This window comes from Oryctolagus cuniculus, chromosome 17 (genome assembly GCF_051225735.1).
Source record: "Oryctolagus cuniculus isolate XC-2025 breed Fujian yellow rabbit chromosome 17, ASM5122573v1, whole genome shotgun sequence".
In the NCBI taxonomy this organism is placed as follows: Eukaryota; Metazoa; Chordata; class Mammalia; order Lagomorpha; family Leporidae; genus Oryctolagus; species Oryctolagus cuniculus.
The window spans coordinates 64,224,915-64,250,076 of NC_142883.1; positions in this window are offsets into that span (position 1 = coordinate 64,224,915).

Consider the following 25,162-nt stretch of genomic DNA (forward strand, 5'->3'; position numbering starts at 1 on the left):
CGTCTAAGAGATGACTAGGTCTCAGGCTGAGTATTTGGAAATTCACTATAAGCAGAAATTCAGGGAGGCAGGCTCTGTGGCGCAGCGGGTTAACGCCTTGGCCTGAAGCGCCGGGATCCCATATGGGCACCAGATTCTGTCCCGGCTGCTGCTCTTCCAATCCAGCTCTCTGCTGTGGCCTGGGAAAGCAGTAGAAGATGACTCAAGTCCTTGGGCCTCTGCACCCACGTGGGAGACCCGGAAGAAGCTCCTGGCTCCTGGCTTCGGATCAGTGCAGCTCTGACCATTGCGGCCAATTGGAGAGTGAACCAGCGGATGGAAGACCTTTCTCTCTGTCTCTACCTCTCTCTGTGTAACTCTGACTTTCAAATAAATAAATCTTAAAAAAAAGAAATTCATGGAAATATTGTATGTGGGGTGGGATTACCTTTTCTCCCAATGCATATATGTGACTTTGGTTAAGCCGTTCTATCTGGTTTATCTTCATTATGAGGAAAGAGGAAAGGGGAAACAACCAAAAGTCTAGACCTCCCTGAAATTTCTATATTACCCTTGCTAAGCGTAAACTAACTTTAAGTGTTTTAGTGTAGAGCACAGGGAATGAGTTCCTGTCCTGTTGTAGGCGCAGCCCTCTTTTGGACATGATAAGCTGTTTAACCCCTTGAATGCTTTCCAGGGAAATACAATTTGTGAATCTGCATAATCACGTTTTCTCTCCAGCATCTGTGGATGGGAGATTTCTTGGGGCCAGAATTGTACTATTGTGGTTATAGCAGTTTAACTTAATACTTCCCTTTAAAACTCCCCAGGTCAAAATGACCTTTCCTTTACCCTATGGTCGTTTTTAATCTGGGGAGTGGCATGGGGTCTGTTAATTCTCATCCAGACTTTCAAGCAGACTTTTTTATGTTCTTTAATGAGAAATTTGGACCTTGTGCCCAGGTCCATCTGGGGCCAACCTACATTTGAGTGTAGGATGACTTTTTGCCCAAGTGGAGATACAAACCAGGTACTTTAAATTACTTTACTTTTGAATATAGTCATCTGAAAGCAAATTGTATAAGTCTGTTTAAGAACACAAGGTATATACACATCAGATACTTATTGGAAGCTTTTCTTTTTTAACTCGTATGCAGCTTTGGCCAAATTCATGGTTGAGAAGGGTTATACTTAAGACAGTCGAGGTTATTCTCCAGTAATTTTAGCATTTTTTACTTCTAGCCTTGTTCAGTCTTAGATCCCCTGAAAGCATTCAAATAATATTATCTTGAATTGAGTAGAATCCTTCTTCGGCAAATCACCCTACTCCCATCCAAATGGTAAGAGATATCTCTCTGGTAATGATTTTCTGTGATATGGCCTTGACTTCCCATGCACAATTGATTGGTTCAAACTTGAACGTGTGACCTAGACTGGACAAAACAGAGGCGTTTCCTTGAAAATATCTGCTAACTTAATCATAGGCAATGTAAAACTATGAGTGGTGGCATGATCCTGTTTTTACCATGTAGACCGAGGAGCAGGGAAACTCAGAAGGAATAGGAGGAGAGAGAGACAGAGACAGAGACAGAGAGAGATGAAGACTTGTAGAGTAACCCAGAGTTGAAAAACGGAAAGTGCACAAATGTACTAAGCCCTTGGTCTGTGGGGTCTATGCTATTATATTTTAGTAATAATTGCTGGCTTTTAGCTTTCACTAGTGTATTGATTCCATTTCTGGTATCTGCAGCCAAAGTAGTCCTAAATAGGATGAATGTCTTTTCTGAACTAGTGTCTATGTGCTCTCAGCTTGCATCAGAATCTTTACAAAAAGATGTTTGCGTTTTGTATACAGCCATGGATCCCAGTAGCCCCGCTGGTGTTGCTGGTTGGGTGAAAAATCTTCTGGAGATTTGTATATTATTTGTGTGTGTTTCTGTGTTCAAATAATGTTGTGTTTTCTCTACAAACACATTTAATCTTCCCATAATCAGCTGACAGTTGTTTAGTGAGCAACTACTATATGCAAAGCATCATGACAAGTCTGAGTTTTAAAAACAATGGCAGTGTCTTCTGTTAGTGACAGTTTTTCAACCTATGTTTTCTCAATTATCCTAGCAGGACGCACCTAGCTGAGCTGACTTGTCAGTTATGGTGACTGTGTCATTACTTTATTTCTGATGTACTTAGGTCTCACTTGATATGATTCCTGGCCACCATTCCCCTTCCTTTTAACTGCATTGTAGCCATATGTGTAAGCATTTTTATTTTAAGTTGGTGCCAATACTTTTTCAAGAAGTATTTAGGACCCAGATTATTTGGTTCCATTTGAGTTGATCCTTGGAAAGCAGATATTAACTTAGAAGTCAAATCCAGATATGGCCATGTTTTTTCTCACATGTTTGAGGGAGGAAAGAATTTCAGGAGTGGCGACAAGGAAGAGGGAGTGTGAGAGAGGCAGAATGAGAGAAAATAGAAGTAGGAATGCAGAAGAACAGAGAGGGAAGTGGAGAACGTAACACTGAACTCAGCACTGAACATTGATGTTCATCGTTTCATTTATCTTCTAGAAATTTATTCAGTGCTTAGAAGAAAAGGTTCTGCACGGCGAGCATCAGAGAAAGAGATCACTCTCAGTTTTCGTCTCACCACTGAGAGATCATCATTTGTAGCCTTATTTAAGTGCCTCAGATTTAATATTGCAGTTCCAGGGTGTCTTTTCTTTTGGTTTCCAGATGAGTTTCCAATGGATCTTCTGGCTTTATGTGTGGACTATGGTACTGGATTCCACTTTTCATCCACTGGTCTAATTAAAGCCCAAGTGGTCGCTCCAAGTTTACACTAAGCCCTTGGTATTTGCTGCACATCCCAAAGCCAGACATAAGTCAGTATTAGGCCTGTACCTCATGGTTTATCTCACTGAGGTCAATCACGAGTCACGAGATGGGGATGCACACTTGGTATTGGCAGCTGCTATCGCATGCAAGCTGGCAGTTTAGAGAGAAAACCCAGCTGCCCAGCCCTGGAGCTCTTTCACATTTCAACAATGGATGTTTACTGGTGGGGAAGTGAGTCCTGTGCAAAAAGAATGGGAGACAGAAAATCACCCGGTCCTCCTTACTAAAATTAGAGCTTTATTACTTCTCCTCACTACATATTCCAATAAAGCAATTAGATGTTGATCTGGGGATATTTTCTTTCACTGTCTGTAAATGAATATTATGAGATCCATAAAAATACCCTTATCACTTCCGAGCCTGAAGACTGATTACAGTGTATGGGCATACAAGCAACACAGACGCAACACACACACACACACACACACCACCCACATTAGTGGTGAAATCTTCTGACAATGAAGCTTGGTCCTATTTATAAATCTATGTTTTAGCCAACTCTCACATCAAAGATTGCACTATAAATATTGCTTTGGAAAATTGAAAGAAAAAAATCAACTAAATGTTTCTATTTTATAGAATTGAATACAATTAAAAGGCTTATACATACACACAATAGCAAGTAGGACTAACCATTTGGTTTAATTATACATTCTAGGTTTTTTTTTTTTTTTTTTTTTTTTTTTTTTTTTTTTTTTTTTTTGACAGGCAGAGTGGACAGTGAGAGAGAGAGACAGAGAGAGAAAGGTCTTCCTTTGCCGCTGGTTCACCCTCCAATGGCCGCCGCTGCAGCCGGCGCACCGCGCTGATCCTGGCAGGAGCCAGGAGCCAGGTGCTTTTCCTGGTCTCCCATGGGGTGCAGGGCCCAAGCACCTGGGCCATCCTCCACTGCACTCCCTGGCCATAGCAGAGAGCTGGCCTGGAAGAGGGGCAACCGGGACAGAATCCGGTGCCCCAACCGGGACTAGAACCCGGTGTGCCGGCGCCGCAAGGTGGAGGATTAGCCTATTGAGCCACGGCGCCGGCTCACATTCTAGGTTTTTTAAAAATATGCTTTAACTCCTAATTAGTAGTCTAAAAGCTGAAAGAAAACACCCTATGATAGTGAATAGAATTCTAGAATCCTCAAAAGCTTTCCTTGGTGTCTCATCATTGACCACAAAGAACATGCATGTGCAGTGAACGTGAGTATAAAATAATTTCTTGTAAGAATGCCCAAGGAATTATTTCCTGAAATTCATTGTCCTTGGTGATATCAGACTATGTATTGGAATAGACAAATGCATAATATTTCTCTTCTTTTCAGAATGCTCTAACCTATTCACGGGATTGTTCAGAATCATCTTCAACATATTCAAATTCTTGAGTAACTCAGGGAATTGAGAGTGAAGAAAACATCACTTAGGCAAAATTCCTGTCACCAAACTTTATTCAAGTCAACCCTGGTTTTAGAGAAATTGTTAAAATTTCTCTTTTGAATGTTCTCATCAGGTCTTAGAGAGATGACAACAATGAAGCATATTCAAACAAAAATTCCTGCTGGCATGTGCCCTGTATCTTCTCTGCAATCTTAAAAGGAACATCAAGTCAAGAATACTTACTGTTTCTGACCTCATATTAACAATTAGCCCAACTGAGATATGAGAGTGGCATAGAAGGCTACAAAACAAGGCAAAGTCTTTTGGTTAGACATGCATTATAAATCAAAAAAAGGAGAAAGCATAGCTTTTGTAGTAACCACAAAACTTTCTGCTGCTGCTGCTGATAACATGAAGATGCAGTGCATGGTACTGGTTTTGCAGACTGAGATGTACAGAGACACGCTCTGTCATGTTGGTGATAGGGTCTGTCATCTCTTAAAGGCACATAATCAATAAGTTCATCTCAAGCCATCCATCTCAAGGGCTGATGCAATTAGAACAGCATTTGAAAAGGATTTCAGTGATCAACAATAGCAGAGAGCTATGTTCATCTTGCAAATATCTAAGCTTTCTTCCAAATGGCTCAGATGTTCTATTTATATACAGATAACACAGAAATCTCAAAGCTCTCTACTGTAAACATTAACACTTGGGCTCATGCTAAAATAGCCTTTGATCTTAAAAATAGTGTCCCTTTGGAAGCCACATTATTCCAGCTACTCTTATTTGCTCTGATTATCTCCAAAGAAGGGCATCCCTGCTAGCACATATCTATGGCTGAAGAATCAGGGCTGTAGGCATTGCTATTTCACATACCTTTTTCCAGCTCCACCTCATTATCAGGCAACCATAACCCAGAACACCCACTTCAGTGTGAGGTTATCTCTAGGTTTAAGGATCCATAGAATACTAAAGTCTTAGCTAAGTTGTCCTTTTTCATTTTTCAAGATTTAATTTATTTATTTGAGAGGTAGAGTTACAGTCAGAAAGAGGGAGAGACAGAGAAAGGCGTCTTCCATCTGCTGGTTCACTCCCCAAATGGCCACAATGGCTGGAGCTGAGCCAATTTGAAGCCAGGAGCCAGAAGCTTCTTCTGGGTCTCCCACAAGGTTGCAGGGGCCCAAGGACTTGGGCCACCTAGCACTGTCTTCCCAGTCCATTAGCAGGGAGCTGCCAGGACATGAACTGGTGCCCATATGGGATAGGTACTGCAGGTAGAGGCTTAGCCTACTATGTCACAGTGTTGGCCCCTAAGTTATCTTTTATATTCATGGCCCAAGAGGAGAGGAAAGAGATTATTAAATATATACACACACCATGTTCCAAACCTGTACCAGATACTATGTGTGTGTATGTGTAGGTACTTTATATATTCCATAAACATATATGGTATATAAAATATATGTATATTTTGTTTATACCATATAACCACTCCTTATAATTCCCCAGCCAAAAAAACTTAATGCATTATTGGTTTTTATATGGTTAATATATAAAACATGATATTTTGAGATATATAGTGAAATGGTTACTATAAATAGTAATATATTACTATTAATATACACGATGCATATTAATTATATATTATGTATATTAATATATGATATATTTTTATATACATAGTGAAATGGTCACTGTAAAGACATGAATATCTTATATAGTTACCTTTTTTGTATTTGGTAAGATAACCTAAACTATACTCTTTGGGGAAATTTCCAGCATTCCATATAATATTTTTAACTATAATCCTCATGTTGTACATTGAATCTCTAGATTTAATCATCCTACATAACTCAACTTTATACTCTTGGACCTACATTTTCCCATTCTACCTCAACCCTACCCTTGCCGTTGTTAACCATTGTTCTACTTTCTGTTTCTGTGTATTCAAAACGTTTTTTGGTTTTCAGATTTCCCACGTATGTGAGATCATGCAGTATTTATCTTTCTGTGATTTAATTCACTTAGCATTATGTCTCCCAGGCCTATCTTAATATGTCATTCTTGACACTTCTCTTCTTTTGATACATCTCTTTTCTTAATAATAGATTCATCAGCAAATATGATCAGGGTTATCTTCATAATCTACACAGCATCTGGCCGTAATTCATCACATCTGCTGTCACCACTCTAGTCCCGTTTACAATCTTCTGTCATCTGGATTGTTAGACTGGACTCACAACCACTCTCGCTGTTTCCACTCTGGCCTCACAAAGATCTATTCTCAACCAGACACCAGAGTGGTCCTTTAAGAAAGACAGGAGTCAGTTCATGTTGCTCCTCTGCTGAGAACCTTGCAGTAGCTTTCACCTCACTCCATAATATATCTCCCTAATTGCCTTCTGATTTCATCTCCTACTCTTCTCCCTGCCCCACTGGAGAGGATGTGGACATATCTGTGTTCTGTTGTGTATAAATTGAAACCTAGATTAGTTACCCTTTTGTGTTTGGATCCTTTCTTTCTCCATTATAGTAATTAAGACATTGTGGTAGTGTCTGAGGATGAGATACACAGACTAATGGAACAGGAGATGGCTTGGAACCGTGCCCAAATACCTAAGAGTTAGCATGGGCGATAAGTGAGTTAATAACCCATTTATCCAATATCTAATACTGGATTAATTGTCATTCATATGGAAAGAAATGAATTTGTATTTCCATAATTTACTATGAATTAAAATCAATTACAAATGGATTAAAGTCTTAAAGGCAAAAGGAAAACTGAAACTTAAAGAAAAAAATATGTGTGACTAGCTCTATAAACTCTGGGTAGAGAGAATTTCTATTGGGGGGATAATCTTTTTAAACATTTTTGTTAATATAGACAAAACAGATTTCATATGTTTTATAAGTACAGTTCTAAGAAGATAACCATACTTTCTTCTCTCAATACCCCTCCATCCTTCATTTTTTTAATTTTTGCAAAAACATAATTTCAGTCCACAGCATAATCACAGGCTTAATGCACCACTAACCATAATAGTCCATAAGTAAAAAGCAGGAAGACTAAGTTTCACAGGAGTATAAACAAGGGCTAAAAGGAACAATTAAATCACAAGATGTCCATTTCATTCCTACACATTTTTTGTATTCTATATTAACTACTACATAACAGTGACAACATATGATATCTGTCTTTTGGGGACTGGCTTATTTCACTAAGCATAATGGTTTCCAGTAGCATCCATTTTGTTGCAAAAGACATGATTTCATTCGTTTTGATGGCTGAGTAGTATCCAAAGTGGGGTGTGTGTGTGTGTGTGTGTGTTGTTTATCTAGTCATCAGTTGACAGATATCTGGGTGGATTCCATATCTTAGCTATTGTAAATTGAGCTGCAATAAACATGGGGTACAAATAACTCTTTCATATGCTGATTTCATTTCCTTTGGGTGAATTCCCTAGAGTGGGATGGCTGGGTCACATGGTAGATCTATTTTCAGATTTCTGAGGAATCTCCATACTGTCTTCCACAGTGGTTGTCCTAATTTACATTCCCACCAACAGTGGTTTAGGGTATATTCCCCCCACACACACACATTCCCACCAGTATTATTTATTTTTGATTTTTGATTTTTGGATGATAGCCATTCTAATTGGGGTGAGGTGAAACCTCATTGTGGTTTTGATTCACATTTCTCTTATGGTTAGTGATCCTGAGCATTTTTTCATGGGTCTGTTGGCCATTTGTTTTAAAAGATGACAAATGCACAAGCAAAGGAAATACATACTACATTTTATATACTAAAATTAAGATTTCCTTTTTGATAAGTAGGCCATAAGAAATGAAGAGACAAACCACAAATAGGGACATGGTATTTTCAATGTAACTGGAAATGAATTAATATCCAGAATATGTAAACAAATGTATGAAAAAAAAGAAAAATGTCAAGCAACCATTTCAAAAGAAGAGACATTTGAATGAAAGATCCTTCTTCCCATAAATAATCTGGGTAACTAATTAAGGAAACAACTATATGACATCTATGACTATCACAAAAATTGAAATTGGAAATATTTGACAAAAATGGTTTTTGCCAGAATGTGGTGAACAAAACACATATTGAACTATTGGAGGGTTTATCAATTCATACAATTATTTTGGAAACAATCTACTATTACCTTGTAGAATAATAGGGTCACCAAGCAATGCAGTTATTATAATTCTGTTTATCAGATGTCCAAAAACATGTGAGGTGAAATAAATAAAAATTTGTGTAAAATGCATACAAATTTTGGTAAAGACAAACAACAAAATAAGGGAGTGGTAAGTAAACACGAAATTCAAGAATGTAATTACCTTTGGGGGTGGGATGGGGAACACGGAGACCAGACAGGAACACTTGGAGAACCTCAGGGGTTTCAGTAGTAGTCTGTTTCTTAAACTGGGTAGTATGGTACATTGACTCTTTATTATACTTTAAACTGTATATATTGTTTATTCTTTTATACTGACGATATATTCAGAAAAAATATAGTGCCCATGAATGGAATGGTTCTTCTAGAAATGTGCTGTCCAATATGGTAATTAAAAGATACATATGGCTATTTAAAATCAATAAAATTAATAAACCAATTCTACAGTCTTACTGCCATATTTTATATGCTCAATAACCATATATGGTGTCTGGCTACCATATTAGTGAAGATTATTGGGTAGCACTATTCTAGAACATTCTTAACCTCTTAGAGTTTGAGTCTGTTTTTATGTACTTATTTATTAAAGCAACAAATTCATTGGCTTTCTGCAAAAAAAGAAGTCTCCATAATTCTGTCACTAACATCAGTATGAGATGAAGTGAAGATTTACTTCCTATGTGTCGCTCCCCCTCTTCGTGGAGGAACGACACAGGACCCTGCGCTGTTCTTTTGTCTGCTCGGCCCTTCCCAGGTTTGCTGCTGGTTCTTCCCGGGTTGGCTGCCGTCCCTTCCACCTCCGTGGAAGGGCGGCTCCCCCTGCCACTTTCCCCACTTCCGCGGGGGGAGCGGCACACCGCCGGCCGGCTCTCTCGGGGGCTGCACAGATGTTATCCGCATGTTCCCTTTAGATGTTCCTCGTGCATGTTGTCTCTCTCCTCCTTTATAGTCCTCTTCCACCAATCCCAACTCTGCTACCCACACGCCGAGTATGCTGCTCTCCTCCAATCAGGAGCAGGATCAGCTCCTGCAGGTCATCACTCAAGTTGGCGAGAGACAGCTGCGTAGAAGTTGTTTACTCCTCTCCCAGCGCCATATTGTGGGAGAGCAGATGCATAGAATAAGTCTTAATTCCAGTAACTTAGTCTAGTCCGGGTTGCTCCCCACACTATGGATTTTGTTGATCCTCTTGGTTAAAGGAAATGTCATTAACAAATTTATCAGACTTCAATTTCAAATTCACTTAAGTCATCATGTACCAGCATGAACCTGGTTATTCTTTGGCTTCAGGAAGTCAAAGATTGTTTCCATGCATACATGTTCAGGTTCTTTTGCCAACAAGGTCACGAGCAGAATTTCATCTGCCAAAAAATTCATTGTATGAAGATTTCCAAACCTACATGTCCTCCAAGGTAGGAAGCATAAGTAGACAGTGGTTTTCTAGAATGAGAAACATAGATACTGTGGACTAGAAGAAGGTCTCTGTCTTCTACCAACCTACTTTCTAGGGCCTTTTTCAAAGCAGGCATTGCTAATCTGGGTGGTTCAGATTCCAGTACTCCAGTGAGTGGCTGGCTTTGTATATTAGAGAGTCAAATACACAAACGTCATTCTCTGTTTCTGTTGCTTCCATGGAGCAGAATGTGGCCTTGAGCTCTGGCTTCCTTCCTTTCTTTTCTATCACATATGCACTTGGGTGTTCCAAATACTGGCCTCATATTCCTAATGCAGCTGCCATATGGGTGGCAGGTTTTGAAAGTGGCATTTGAGTTTAGGAGTACAACATTCTCTGTTCTAACCTCCTTAAGTCTAAGCCACTGATTCCTGTCCATTTGCATAGAAAGTTGTGTTGGGATTTCAGGTCCAGGCTCACTAAAAAGTAACAATGACCTTCTCTTGTCATTGTTCATTGTGGGAATAGTGACTTGGGGGACTTCAAGGAGAAGGGAGGATCTGGGCCAAGATACAATTAAGGTAATACTTTATCCTTTGGCCAAAATTCCATTTAACAACACTTGAAACCCCATCATCAACCCCAAGAGGTGTCAGGTGTGGATTCAAAGTCAAACAGGAAGTCTGAGAAGAGAAGTAGCAGTTCTGAGCTGATTCTTAGTTGTAGGATCACTCTGATAGGAGCTAACATGCCTCTCTAAATAGAGTGTTTCCCTCACATGATGAGTTATTATTATTCCATTAACACCATAGGTGCAGTGACAGGAGGCATCAAGACACGAGGGCCTGACTATTCATCCTGGCGATTTTCTGTCTCAGAGCCATCGAACTGGTCTACTAAGAAAGTGTGTTGACCCAAAAGCAATGAACACTCTGAAATTCATTACAGATGTTTTATGCCAGTAACAAGAATTGTCACAAAACAATTTCCCATTTTTCAACCAAAGTACCAGCCTCAGCAAAGACATCTGCTTTCCCGTTTTTACTAATAAGCCTGAGTTTTCTCCCCAATTATTTATTCATTTATTTTTATTCATTTATTCGTTTGCTTGATAGCATTCATTTTCTAAGTCACTGATTTCAAGTCTGTGCACTGTAGTCGCTCAGGAACTTTAGGCACTTTACAAAGGGGACCTTTAATCCCTTTGTTTACCAAGTGCTGGCTTTAAACTGAGTAAAAATAGATTGTACTGAATATGGACTACTATTTTTTTTCAAATGTTGCAAGGTTTGTGACTAATCAGATACAAGATCATTTCAATTGTCTTCAAATTGGATCAGTTGAACAATTTGTCTCTGATATATTCACTTGAATAATTTGTTCCTGAATATTTGTTCTGACACACACTAAAACAAAAGTGAAAGTATCAAATACTTAACAGGAAATTGTTCTGATAAATGAAACTAAAAGGGAGCATTATATTAGTTAAGGGGCAATTATTCTGATATATAAGTAAAAGGGAATTAAAAGCATTATTTTCAAGTTGATTGTGCCACATAAACTTAGCCAAATGGTCATATGACTCTGTTACATCACAACAAACCCCTCTCATGGCCTTGTACTTTGTTTTACATTGGTTCCAATAGGACTCAATGTTTTGATCATGCATGCCAAGACATGACCTAAAAATGGAAATTAGGATCATTACAGTTAATCTCAGCATGTTGGAAACCAAGGAGAGACTAATACACAACCTATGGATTAGAGCAAATATTAAAACTAGGCTAAACTATGTAGTTCAAAATAGGTAGTTTGGGCAGAATGGTCACCAACAATTCACTTTTAACCAATTGTTGGTTGATGGTTAGTATCAGAGTCCAGGAACTTTGATTTCCTTCATGAATAATGGCCACAGTGATACTTGATTTTGTGTCTAAAATAGGAGTCTTTCATCTGTTAGGAGAGGCAAAATGAAAATATTCTCAAAAATGAAATCATAAAATAATAAAATTTAAATTTGACCTGCAGAGATTGATAACAATGGAAGGATTAGACCCACTAGAACAAATTGTTCAATTGATCCTGTACATTAAGGATAATTTTTGTCCCAGTATAAAATATATTTTCAATAAATTAATATTAGAAACATAAGTAAAATTATATGAGGATTTGGGGATTTTTTTCCTTAAACTCTCTAAGCATTATTAACCCTTGGTCTTAGTCATGCAGAATTGGATCCTCTCCCATTGTGAATTAAGACTGCAAATGAACTTTACAAGTCCTTGAGCAACAGGTGACACTGGTGAGCAGTGACAATTTTGGAATATTGCTGGAGCAGAGCTTGTGTTGTTAAAGGAAAATGAACAAAACTCTTTCAAAACTAAAGAAACCCCCTTTTGCTTATCGAAGATCATTGTCTCCTTCATCTTTCTGAAAATCCTATAATAATACAAACTTTTTTCCAAACATAAGGAAATAACAGAATGGGGGTGGTCGTGGTGGCACATTATGAGAATTCCAGGGTGCCAAAGCATCTGGCCATCTAGTTTCTCCCCCAGACACTCCTTTGTCCTGATTTTAACATCCTCACGTGTTCCTAGATAGATGGAGGGGTCAGCTAATCCATCAGCCAGTATCCTTTCCCTTCAAATAATTCTCTACCTCTGAGGCTGCTCACTTGCATGGGATTCGAGCTGTAAACTGTGGAGTCAGCTATGATTCTTCCATAGGCTGCATGTGCAATATGTCAAATACCCCTGCAATTCTGGTTACATAGCCAACATTCTCTGTTCTTCCTCAGTAAGCTACAGTTATTGAGGGGGGTGAGGCAGGGAAGAGGCAGAAGGGGAGACTAGATCTGATGATGAACCCAGGTCCCAATTCGAAATAAAAATATATGATGCAACTAATTCACTTCTAATGATTTTATAGTGAAATTCATTGGAAAACAATGTTCAAAGTACAATCTAATATGTTTCTTTTGCTTAAAGTTTGAACAGCAGGGACAGACAACTCTCCAAAAAATAAACTCCATCTGTATAATAAGCTTATTTAGTTCAGTTCCATTCCACAGCTTGCACCTCAGATTTCTGCACATCAGCTTGCACAATGTATGTTCTTGATAATAACTGGGGGGGGGGGGATTCACAGCATCTTTTTGGCTGGATGAAGCTAAGAAATAACAAAAGTCCTGTGCCCGTGATGATCATCAGTAGCAGCAGCTTCCTGTGTAAGGAAATATACCTTGCTAAGGAGCAGGGAGAGTGCAGAGAAGTAGAAGGTGAGTAGAGGGGAAAAAAGAACAACTTTATCACCTTCTGTTATTGCCTATGCGGATTTGAGTGAATGCTTTGTAAAGTGACTTCATCATACTCCCACATTGGTATATCAATGGGCAGCTTCAGCACACAGCGCACTGATCAATTCAAGATCAATTTAGAGGACTGTTGCTGTCTTTTTTTGCCAGTCTACCTCTATCTGATTTTAAGTCTCAGAATACCTCTGGGTAGGCTCAAGATTGAGATTATTGTCAGAGTTACTATAAAAGTTGGCTTACTTAGCCCTGGCATTATGGTCAGAAAATGGTATCTTTCAAGAAGGAAACACACTACAAACAGCTTTGTTTTTTTGTGGTTTTTTAGTATTACATTATGAAGCAAATAGGAAGATTTCTTTATTTTAAGATTCTTGTAGGATTGTGGGCATTTAGCCTACTGGTTAAGATGCTCTTTCTAAAACCCATGTGTCACATTGGAGTGCCTGGGTTCACCTCCCAGTTCCACCTACTGACTCAGCTTCCTGCCAGTGCAGACCCTGAGAAACAGTGGTGATGGCTCAAGTAATTGGGTCTTTACAACTTACGCGGGAGACCTTGATTGAGTTTCCCAGCTCCTAGCTCTGGCCCTGGCCCAACCCCAGCCATTGCAGGCATTTGGGGAATGAACCAGAAGATGGGAGTTTCTCTCTCTCTCTCTCTCTCTCTCTCTCTCTCTCCCTCCCTCCCTCTCTCCTTCCCTCCCTCCCTTCCTCCCTCCTTTCCTCCCTCTCTCCCCTCCCTCCTCCTCCCCCTTACTCCCTCCCAAATAATATAAAAAGAAAAAACAAGGGGCCAGCACTGTGCTGCCCTAATCCCATATAGGCTCCTGTTCAAGTCCCAGCTGCTCTACTTTGAATCCAGTTCGCTGCTAATGCACCTGGGAAAGCAGCAGAAGATGGCCCAAGTCCTTGGGCCTCTGAACCACATGGGAGACCCAGATGAAGCTCCTGGCTCCTGGCTCCTGGCTTTGTCCTGGCCCAGCCCCAGCTGTTGTGGCCATTAGGGGGGTGAACCTACACATGGAAGACATCTCTCTCTCACTCTTGCTCGCTCTCTCTGTAACTCTGCTTTCCAAATAAATTTATGATAAATAAATCTTTAAAAAAGAAAAAAAAACAAACTAAAAATTATTGTGTGCCTTTCTTCTAAAATAGTTTAAAAAATAGACCTGTATTTCTTACCCACACTTCATATTATTTTACAGCCTATAGTTGTAAAGAGGGCCACACAGTCTCTTGCAAGCTGGCAGTCTTGTTCACTGTCTTTAGTAAAGCTGTCTTAATTCTTCCTTTTGTAGGTTTCATGGGGAGTCTGGTCCTAAGGCGTAATAGACCAACACAGTAGAAAATATTGGGAGAAGCATCTAATTTCCTCACTCCAACCTTTTAATTCAGCTTTGCAATAAGTACAAATTACTAATTACTGGTTTTTAAGCGTCAGACTGCATAAGAACACCTTACAGAGTTTATGAAGAGCCAGATTCCCGTACCCAGCCCTGGAGACATTATGCAGAGTGGTTGCTTGGGTGTCGGGATTTCTAACATGCTCCCACGTGATGCTGACACTGTAGGTATGAAGGCCACTCTGAGTATTACTGTTTTAATGGCCTGGGTGAGTTAATGGAGCCATTCAAAACAACTGACCAATCCCAGAACACTGCTGTGGGTTCAAATAATCCTGCTTAATAAGTGAGGATGGATATTGAGACTTGGGCATCTTAAGACTTAATCTCTGGCTGTATCATAAATATCATTTCTGAGATCAGCTCCAGGTTGACAAATATGTAATCACAGCTATTCATCATGACCCATGCTATGAATTTTGTAGTTAAGGTAGCCTTTGTGTATTCTAGGGAAAGCCTGTTTCCTTACCTAGAAAACTACTGGGTCATGTCAAACTTGAATTCTTTCTGTAGAACCATTGAAAAGGGAAAAAGTACTCAAGCAGATCCAGTTACTTAATATGACAGCAGTTTTAAATACCACAAACTAAGCGGAGTTGGTGACCTTGCTCCCTTGGAAAGCCAAATGAAGTGGAAGTCAGAAAACAGATGTGAGGTGGGTTTTCAGTCAATTCACACAACTTCTTTGACCCACTTGAGTTTTGTAGGTGCTCATCCCACCAAGCAGCAGGCACTCACGAAACCAGGAGCAGTAATGCAAAGGAGATGAAGTATCCTTTGAGAGTCATTGAGATATAACCATACCATCTTATGTCCTCATCTTGTCAATTTATTTGCTCTGCTGTCTGAGATCAACAGAGCCCACATTGTCTAAGGAATATGTTAAAGTTCAATTCGAGGAGTCCACACCATAGCACGGTGGATAAAGCCACTGCCTGTAGTGCCAGCATCCCATATGGGCGCCAGTTCAAGACCCAGCTGCTCCACTTCTGATCCAGCTCTCTGCTATGGCCGGAGAAAGCAGTCAAAGATGGCCCAAGTCCATCTTCCGGTGTGGGAGACCCAGAGAAAGCTCTTGGTCCCTGGCTTAAGATTGGTCCAGCTCCAGCCATTATCTCTCTCTCTCTCTCTCTCTCTGCCTCTCTGCTTTTCAAATAAATAAATAAATCTTTTTTTTTAAACTGTATGAGAGCAGCCAGCGCTGCGGCTCACTAGGCTAATCCTCTGCCTTGCGGCGCTGGCACACCGGGTTCTAGTCCCGGTTGGGGCGCCGGATTCTGTCCCGGTTGCCCCTCTTCCAGGCCAGCTCTCTGCTGTGGCCAGGGAGTGCAGTGGAGGATGGCCCAGGTGCTTGGGCCCTGCACCCCGTGGGAGACCAGGAGAAGCACCTGGCTCCTGCCATCGGATCAGCGCGGTGCACCGGCCACAGCGCGCTGGCCGCGGCGGCCATTGGAGGGTGAACCAACAGCAAAGGAAGACCTTTCTCTCTATCTCTCTCTCTCACTGTCCACTCTGCCTGTCAAAAAAAAAAACTATATGAGAGCAAAAAAGTATCTTACACATTTAAAAGTGTTCAATTCAAAAGTTACTGAGGACTGCTGGATCTAGCTGAGATGAATAATCATACTTCACCCTACCTTATGAGTAGTTAAAACTAAAAACTCTAGACAAAGTACATAAAGTAATTATCTGAGGATGGCAAATAGATGAAATGGTATTTCACTTTATCGTCCATTAAGGAAGTATAGATTAAAAATCACAATCTGACAATACGAAGTGCTGGTGAGGATGCAGAGGAGACAGATTCTCTCTCTCTCTCTCTCTCTCTCTCTCCCTCCCTCCCTCCCTCTCTCTCTCTCTCTGAGTGTAGGTGCTTATTTTGTAAGTCTCTGGGCCAGGAGAATGGGTGGCTAATTTCAAGGTACGAAGTTTCTTGTTTGCTTATAGCAAGGGTTTCACTGATGAGAATGAAGAAGATAGTCATTCTGGAAACCAGCTGTGCAGTTTCTCACAGTTACACTAATACCGAATGAACCAATATAGCTAACTGATGCTCCTGGTGTCAATCTGCTCCTGCTGCTATAATAAAATACCTGACACTGGGTAATTTATAGAGAACAGTTCTAGGGGGTGGAAGTCCAAGATCAAGGCAGCAGCAAACATGGTGACGGGGGAGGGTTGGTTCCTGCTCCCAACATGGTGTCTTGTTGTTGCATCCCCCAGAGAGGACTAACATTCTGTTTTCACGTGGAGAGGGATTGAAGGGTGAAAGGGACTATCCAGTTCCCTCAAGCCCTTTTATAAGGAATCCTCCTGATTCAGTCACCTCTTAAAGATCCCACTTCTTAAAACTACTGCATTGGGTGTTAGGCTCCCAAATGTGAATTTTGGTAGATCACATGCACTCAAACCAGAACACTTAGAAAAAGTAAAACTACATTCACACAAAAACCTACATATGAACGTTCATAGTCACCTTAAAGTGGAAAAATCCTCAGAGGGTGAACAAATTGGGGTATGTTTATACAACAAAATAGCATTAAATAATGAAAATGAATAAACTAGGGACCTGTAAACAATGTGAGTGAATCCCCCATAGTTGTACCAAATGAAAGAGTGCAATCCACCTGCAGAACTGTACACCAAAATAAAAATGAATTTCACCATCATGTAAACTTCCAAATCAATTAGATAAAATATATCTGCATATTTCACAACCAAGTCACTCTACTTCTTGATTTATCTTCAACAGAAATGCACATATTTATTCATTAAAAGCTACCTAAATATCTACCAATAAAAGTATGGAATGGATAAATCAAATTCATAAAACATAATATACTTGGGAATTAAAGAACTGCAACTACACACAACAATATGGTCTATTCTCACAAATTAATTTTGAATGTAAGATGCCAAATATAAAAGTGCACCTACTCCATGCTTTCATTTATATGAAATTGAAAAGCAGACAACACTGGCCTAAGGTCTCTTAACAGTTGGGGGCAGCATCTATCTTTGGTGAGCTAGTGCCTGGAATGGAAAAGAGAGGTCCTGTTGAGGTGGTGGTTATGTTCTTTTTGTTGACCTGGGTGTTGTTGATATGGGTGTGTTCAGTTTGTGAAAATGTATCATGCTGTAACCTTTCCATAAATACATATGCTTTATGTATATTATACTTCAGTATCATGTGGATATAATAGCTGCTTCTAGAAAGCATTCCCACAGCTTTCATCAGTCTTGAAAAGCAGTTCCCACCTCAGAAATAATGTAGTCATAGGTAAGCACTAACGGCACAGCAGCTTAAGCCAATACTTGGGATGCACATACCATATCATAGTGCTGGTTCAAGTCCTGGCTGCGCTGCTTCTGATCCAGATCCCTGTTGATGTGCCTGGAAAGCAGAGAGGGTGAGTTACATACTTGAATCCCTGCCACCCACTTGGGAGAGCCAGATGGAGTTCCTGGCTCCTGGCTTCAGTGTGGCTCAGCCCCAGCTGTTGGAGCTATTTGGGGAATGCACCATTACATAGAAGATATCTCTGTGTGTGTGTGTGTATCATTATGCCTTTCAAATAGATAAATGAACACGTTTAAATATAATGTAACAACTGAGCTTGAGAAGAAAGCAAAGATCTTAGATGGCATTACGATTGTGGGCTGACCAGAAACTATTTGTCCTGGCATCTTTGAAGCTGAACAAGTCTAAGACCTGTATTATTTAAAGAAGTTAGAGGTGCTGCGATATTCCCCACTTCCAACTATGCTTCTTCGAAAGCTCTCCTATGTTTCTGCAGGTTTGAGGGGGTTCCTGGGACTGCAGATGTTCACTGCAAAAGCCAGGACAGTCCTGGGAGAATGAAAGTGGGAGCCACACTTGTCTTGTACTTTTCAGAAAACTGCAAACCTCCATGTTCTCCTGTCCTTCGAGTTATGGGACTCTGGGAATCGCCTGGCCCCACAGAAGCACCCAGATAGATTTTGCAGAGAACATGCACAGAATTTCTAGTGGGTTGAAAAAAGGAATGTGGGTCAGGGCAGTGTTTAGAAGTTCCCCGCTGTTCTGAGGGTGAGGGCCTATGCAGTACGTGGCCTTGAATCAACCCTCTGAGTGATGCCTCCTTTCATCTTTCACATTAAGTGCAAGGACTTGATTTCCTATGTCACTTCAGCCAGCTGCCATTTCAACAGTGGTTTCAGCACAAGTGGTTAAATGAATGACTTTCAGAGTCCTTGCTGGTGAATCAGATTCAGCCAAGGCATTCACGTGTCTCTGCACAATGAATTCCCTAATGCCCAGCGAGAAGGTGCAAATGGCCAGGTAGCCCTTGAGAGGTTTCAATGTAAGATGGTTTCTCTCTCCAGGATTCTGGTTGTTGGTGTTTTTCTGCTATACTAACTGAACATCCTTTAAAAATATATCTTCAGGGCCAGCGCTGCGGCTCACTAGGCTAATCCTCCGCCTTGCGGCGCCGGCACACTGAGTTCTAGTCCCGGTCGGGGCGCTGGATTCTGTCCCGGTTGCCCCTCTTCCAGGCCAGCTCTCTGCTGTGGCCCGGGAGTGCAGTGGAGGATGGCCCAAGTGCTTGGACCCTGCACCCCATGGGAGACCAGGAGAAGCACCTGGCTCCTGGCTCCTGCCATCGGATCAGCGCGGTGCGCCAGCTGCAGCGCGCCGGCCGCGGCGGCCATTGGAGGGTGAACCAACGGCAAAGGAAGACCTTTCTCTCTGTCTCTCTCTCTCTCACTGTCCACTCTGCCTGTCAAAAAATAATATATATATATATATATATCTTCAGTGAAGATAGTTGAAATCTGTCACCTTAAGAAAGGAGCAAAGCATACTTGCCTTTTTTTTTCTAAAGTTTTCTTTGCCTTACTTAATGATCATGCTTTTTACACTTGTAGTTAAGGAATGATCTCAGCATGGGGTAGAAAAGCAAAGTGGCTGGACTCTTGAAACATCGCAGAAAATTATAATGCAAGTTAATGGGCACCACGCTTTACCTTTTAATCTGGTTTTAAGTCCTTTCCAAAGGAACACGTCTACAGGGTGCTTCAAAAGATCTATGGGAAAATGGAACTAACTCTAAATTTATTTTGGTGCTAAATATTTTTCAAAATTCATAGTTGTTCATAATATGCATTTTCCTTGAACTTTTTGAAGACTTCCCACACCCTCCTGCATGCATTTTGCAGCAAAATAAACATCATTTAATTCTTGGGGCCAGCACTGTGGCACAGCAGGTTAAAGCCCTGGCCTGAAGCGCCGGCCTCTTACATGGATGCTAGTTCTAGTCCCAGCTGCTCCTCTTCTGATCCAGCTCTCTGCTATGGTCTGGGAAAGCAGTGAAGATGGCCCAGCCCCTTGGGCCCCTGCACCCATGTGGGAGACCTGGAAGAAGCTCCTGGCTCCTGGCTTCGGATTGGCACAGCTCCAGCCATTGCAGCCATTGGGGAGTGAACCAGCAGATGGAAGACCTCTTTCTCTGTCTCCACCTCTCTCTGTAATTCTGTCCTTCAAATAAATAAATAGTTTTTAAAAATAATTAAATTCCATTTTTTCTTGAAATATTCTTGTATTCTGTTAGTTGATACAGGGTCCTATTATAGCCTTTAGAAAAGCTGCCTATGATTGATATGAAAACAAGAAATGGGACAGAGCCAGAGGGGGAAAGAGAGAGAGAGAACTTTATCAATTATAAATGTATTGAACAGTGAGTACTTATGAGATTTCTGACCTACGAATATATATGTATATTCGTGTATATTCACACATGCATATATAAGGAAATATATATGCATATAAATATATATATATTGTCTGTTTCATAGATGAGAATGTAAGGAGAGAAATGAAGAAATTTACCTTAGGTATGCTCAGAAGGCAGCAAAGAAATGATTTGAACCCAATTCTTCCTGACACCTGATGATACCTCAGGGGCTTTGTGACCACTGTGAGCCTGGAAAATACAACAGTGCACTTTCTGAATGGTTGCTTGTGTTGGGGACTCTGAAAAGTTTGGTTTCAGATCATGCGAGGAAACTATGGAAAATAAATTTGTTTTAAAGCAGAAGCTTGTTAGCTGATGTTGGCAGCTGAGAAGAGTCTGTTGCAGGAGTGGGGGAAATACATAAGCATAGGTGAAATGCAAGGTCTGCAGGGGGTAATAGGAAAAAGCAAACACACAAATTTCAGGCAAGGGAGTTGTGCTTGAACCCTAGGTAAGGCACATTGGTTCAAGTGAGTTCAAAATTCCATATTAGCATCAAGAAAGGTGACTGCAAACCAAATGGAGTCATTTCCATATGCTATTCATCCAAATATGCACAAAAGTAACAATTGCATCTGGTATGGAGTTCTAGAATTGACAGTCTTTACAGAAGATTAGCCAAAGTAATGCTGAGTAGTGGGTTGATTTCAGACATTGTAACTCAGATTGTTTTTTAATATCATAACAGGCTTTCCACAGTTTTCAAAGTATTTATCACAACCTTCTGACCTTGAGATAATCACATAAGCACAGTTATCTCAGGTGCAAGGCAATCAGAGGGACTGGTACTGATGTTACTACATTTACCTTTAAATCTTGGAAATTGGTGACTTAGCTGATCCTGCTTTCCAACATTTTCTGACACACTTTCTAATTGCTTTTATTCTGAAAGAATCAAGCTGTTTTCTGGATTCTCTATTAATTCTCACAATATGTGCCAGAACTACCTGCTGTCAAATGTCAGGCCCATTTTACAGATGGAGGATTTGAGCAGCTTCACAGGAGATGTGACAGTCATATCCTCAAAAGAGCGAGGATCCAGCCCCACAGTGACCTTAGACCTGTTGGCTCCCAGCTGTTGTTCTCTTTATTAAGAAATGTAGCTTCCCTTGGTTCTAATCTGGTGCTGGTCTTCAGCTGGTTACTAGGCAACTTGAGCTATCAGAGTCTGGCTAGTTCAAAATACAAGAGCATCAAAGTCACAGAAAAATGAGACAAAATTTTTCATTGTACAAATGTTATATTTAGTCTAGTACCATACTATTGCAAGGAGAATTGGGTAGGAAAGAAATAGAAACCTTTGAAAGCCTCCCAAATAGTGTGCATCTGATAGACCGGGTGAATTTTATGGGTGATAATTATCACAGGTATCCTCAACCACAGCAAATAAGAAAGAAGGTGCAAGCTGCTTGCTCTACAGAGCACAGAGCCGTAGGCACTCATGTGGTACACTTGTCCCCTTGTACCACACAGAAAGATGATTTAAAGGGAACGGTGAGGTGTCAAGATAGCGGACAGAAATCATTGAGTAATCAGGGTGACTTATTTTGGCTTCTCTGAGTTTTCAGGCTGATTTCAAAATGAGGAAGGAAAAGGTGAAGGTCGAGGGAAACAATTACCCCAGCTGCTTATTTCTGAAGCACTGAAAGGAATTCTTTACAAGACGAAGAGGAGGAAAACAGCTCTGTGTGCTTCTCTCTAAACCCCAGTGTGCAGACTTACATGGGCTTAGTTACGTGAAGTGGGTTTTATCCTTGAGGACAGAGAAGGGTGCAGGTTAGAGTCCTGAACTTTGAAAACAACCGCTGAGCCACAAGCCAACAGCACAGTCGTTGGAGACACAGCAAGGGAGTGGCAGCCTGAGCTTCTACCTTCCCATTCAGACACACAACATGTTGCCGGGAGCATTTGCACTCCACTCTGCTTATGAAGGGTACACTTGGACCAGATGTCAAAAGTAAAAGCCCCTGGCACGATTCTAACTCCACCATTTGGGGCAAGTCCGATTGAGCATGTCCCAAATTGTACATCTCCTCCCTCTCTTATTCCCACTCTTATATTTAACAGGGATCACTTTTCAGTTAAAATTTAAACACCTAAGAATAATAGTGTGTTAATTACAGAGTTCAACCAATAGTACTAGAACAAAACAAAGAAAAAATACTAAAATGGATAAAGTATTACATTGTACATCAACAGTCAGGACAAGAGCTGATCAAGTCACTGTTTCTCACAGTGTCCATTTCACTTCAACAGGTTTCCCCTTTGGTGCTCAGTTAGTTGTCGCCAATCAGGGAGAACATATGATATTTGTCCCTTTGGGACTGGCTTAATTCACTCAGCATAATGTTTTCCAGATTCCTCCATCTTGTTGTAAATGACCAGATTTCGTTGTTTTTGACTGCTGTATAGTATTCTATAGAGTACATGTCCCATAATTTCTTTATCCAGTCTACTGTTGATGGGCATTTGGGTTGGTTCCAGGTCTTAGCTATTGTCAATTGAGCTGCAATAAACATTAAGGTGCAGACAGCTTTTCGGTTTGCCAATTTAATTTCCTTTGGGTAAAATACAAGGAGTGGGATGGCTGGGTCAAATGGTAGGGTTATCTTCAGGTTTCTGAGGAATCTCCAGACTGACTTCCATAGTGGCTTGACCAGTTTGCATTCCCACCAACAGTGCATTAGTGTCCCTTTTTCCCCACATCCTCGCCAGCATCTGTTGTTGGTGGATTTCTGAATGTGAGCCATACTAACTGAGGTGAGGTGTAACCTCATTGTGGTTTTGATTTGCATTTCCCTGATGGCTAATGATCCTGAACATTTTTTCATGTGTCTGCTGGCCCTTTGGATTTCCTCTTTTGAAAAATGTCTATTGAGGTCCTTGGCCCATCTCTTAAGTGGGTTGTTGGTTTTGATCTTGTGGAGTTTCTTGATTTCTTTGTAGATTCTGGTTATCAACCCTTTATCTGTTGCGTAGTTGGTCTAAGAGTCAAAGGGATCACATAAACAAGACTAGTGTCTGCCAATACTAACTGATAGAATAAAAAAGGGAGAGAATGATCCATCATGGGAAGCGGGATACACAGCAGACTCATAGAATGGCAGATGTCCTAAATAGCACTTTGGCCTCAGAGTCAGCCCTTAAGGCATTCGGATATGGCTGAAGAGCCCATGAGAGTATTTTAGGCATAGAAAGCCAAGACACCCTGAAAAAAAAAAAAGAAGAAGACCTAAATGAAAGATCTCTGCAAGTGAGATACCAGTGGAAAGAACGGGGCCATCAAACAAGGAGGTACCTTTCTCTGAAGGGAGGAGAGAACTTCCACTTTGACTATGACCCTGTCAGAATAAGATCGAAGTCGGCGAACTCAAAAGGCTTCCATAGCCTTGGCAACTCATGACTAGAGCCTAGGGAGATTACTGATGCCATAAACAAGAGTGTCCAACTGTTACGTCAACAACAGGAGTCACTGTGTACTTACTTCTCATGTGGGATCTGTCCTTAGTGTGTTGTCCAATGTGAAGTAATGCTATCTATAACTAGTACTGAAACAGTATTTTATGCTTTGTGTTTCTGTGTGGGTGCAAACTGATGAAATATTTACTTAATATATACTAAATCGATCTTTTGTATATGAAGATAATTGAAAATGAATCTTGATGTGAATGGAATGGGAGAGGGAGCGGGAGATGGGAGGGGTGTGAGTGGGAGGGAAATTATGGGGGGGCATTGTAATCCATTAACTCTACTTTGGAAATTTATATTTACTAAATAAAAAAAAAGTAAAAGCCCAAATTGTCTGAGGCTTCAAAAAAATACTGCAACTATTGCTAAAATAGATGTAGGGCAATTGACCTCAGAGGTATATTTTGCTTACCTCTAGCATCAACCCCACATCTAGGCAGAAAAACCATTTCAAAATGTGTTCCTTAAAAGCCCCTGTTTCCATATGGCTCTGCACACACAGGTGCCTGAACCCAACAATATTGTTCAGAAATAGGAAGGACAGCAAGAGGCATTACACATCATATGCAAAGTACCTGCAGTCCCAATAACAACTCTAATGTGTAGTGAACACTGGCCAATAATTTGTGCTTTCTCAAAGAAGAGATGCTATTATTTTCATTTCTTCAGAGTTCTAGCTAACACAATAGTTCCTAAAATAAAGTAAGTAAATATTGGAAGAGAGTCATATTATCCTGATTTGTAAATGAGTCCATGGTTTCCTAAAAAACTTAACAGGCTCAACTAAAATAAAGCATACAGGCCAGTGCTGTGGCTCACTTGGCTAATCCTCTGCCTCTGATACCAGCACCCCGGGGTTCTAGTCCCGGTTGGGGCACCAGATTTTGTCCCATTTGGGGGGTGAACCAATGGGAGGAAGACCTTTCTCTCTGTCTGTCTCTCACTGTCTAACTCTGCCTGTCAAAAAAAAAGCATGCAATTCAAAGTATAACAACATAGTAAAGTTCTGGCTCCCAAGAAAATGATTTTTTTCAACTTTTATTTAATAAATATAAATTTCCAAAGTACAACTTTTGGATCATAGCAACTTTTCCCCCCATAACCTCCCTCCCACCCACAACCATCCCATCTCCCACTCCCTCTCCCATCCCATTCTTCATCAAGATTCATTTTCAATTATCTTTATATGCAGAAGATCAACTTAGTGTATACTAAGCAAAGATTTCAACAGTTTGCACACACATAGATACACAAAGTATAGAGCACTGTTTGACTAGTAGTTTTACCTTTAATTCGCATAGTACAACACATTAAGGACAGAGATCCTACATGAGGAGTAAGTGCACAGTGACTCCTGTTGTTGATTTAACAATTGA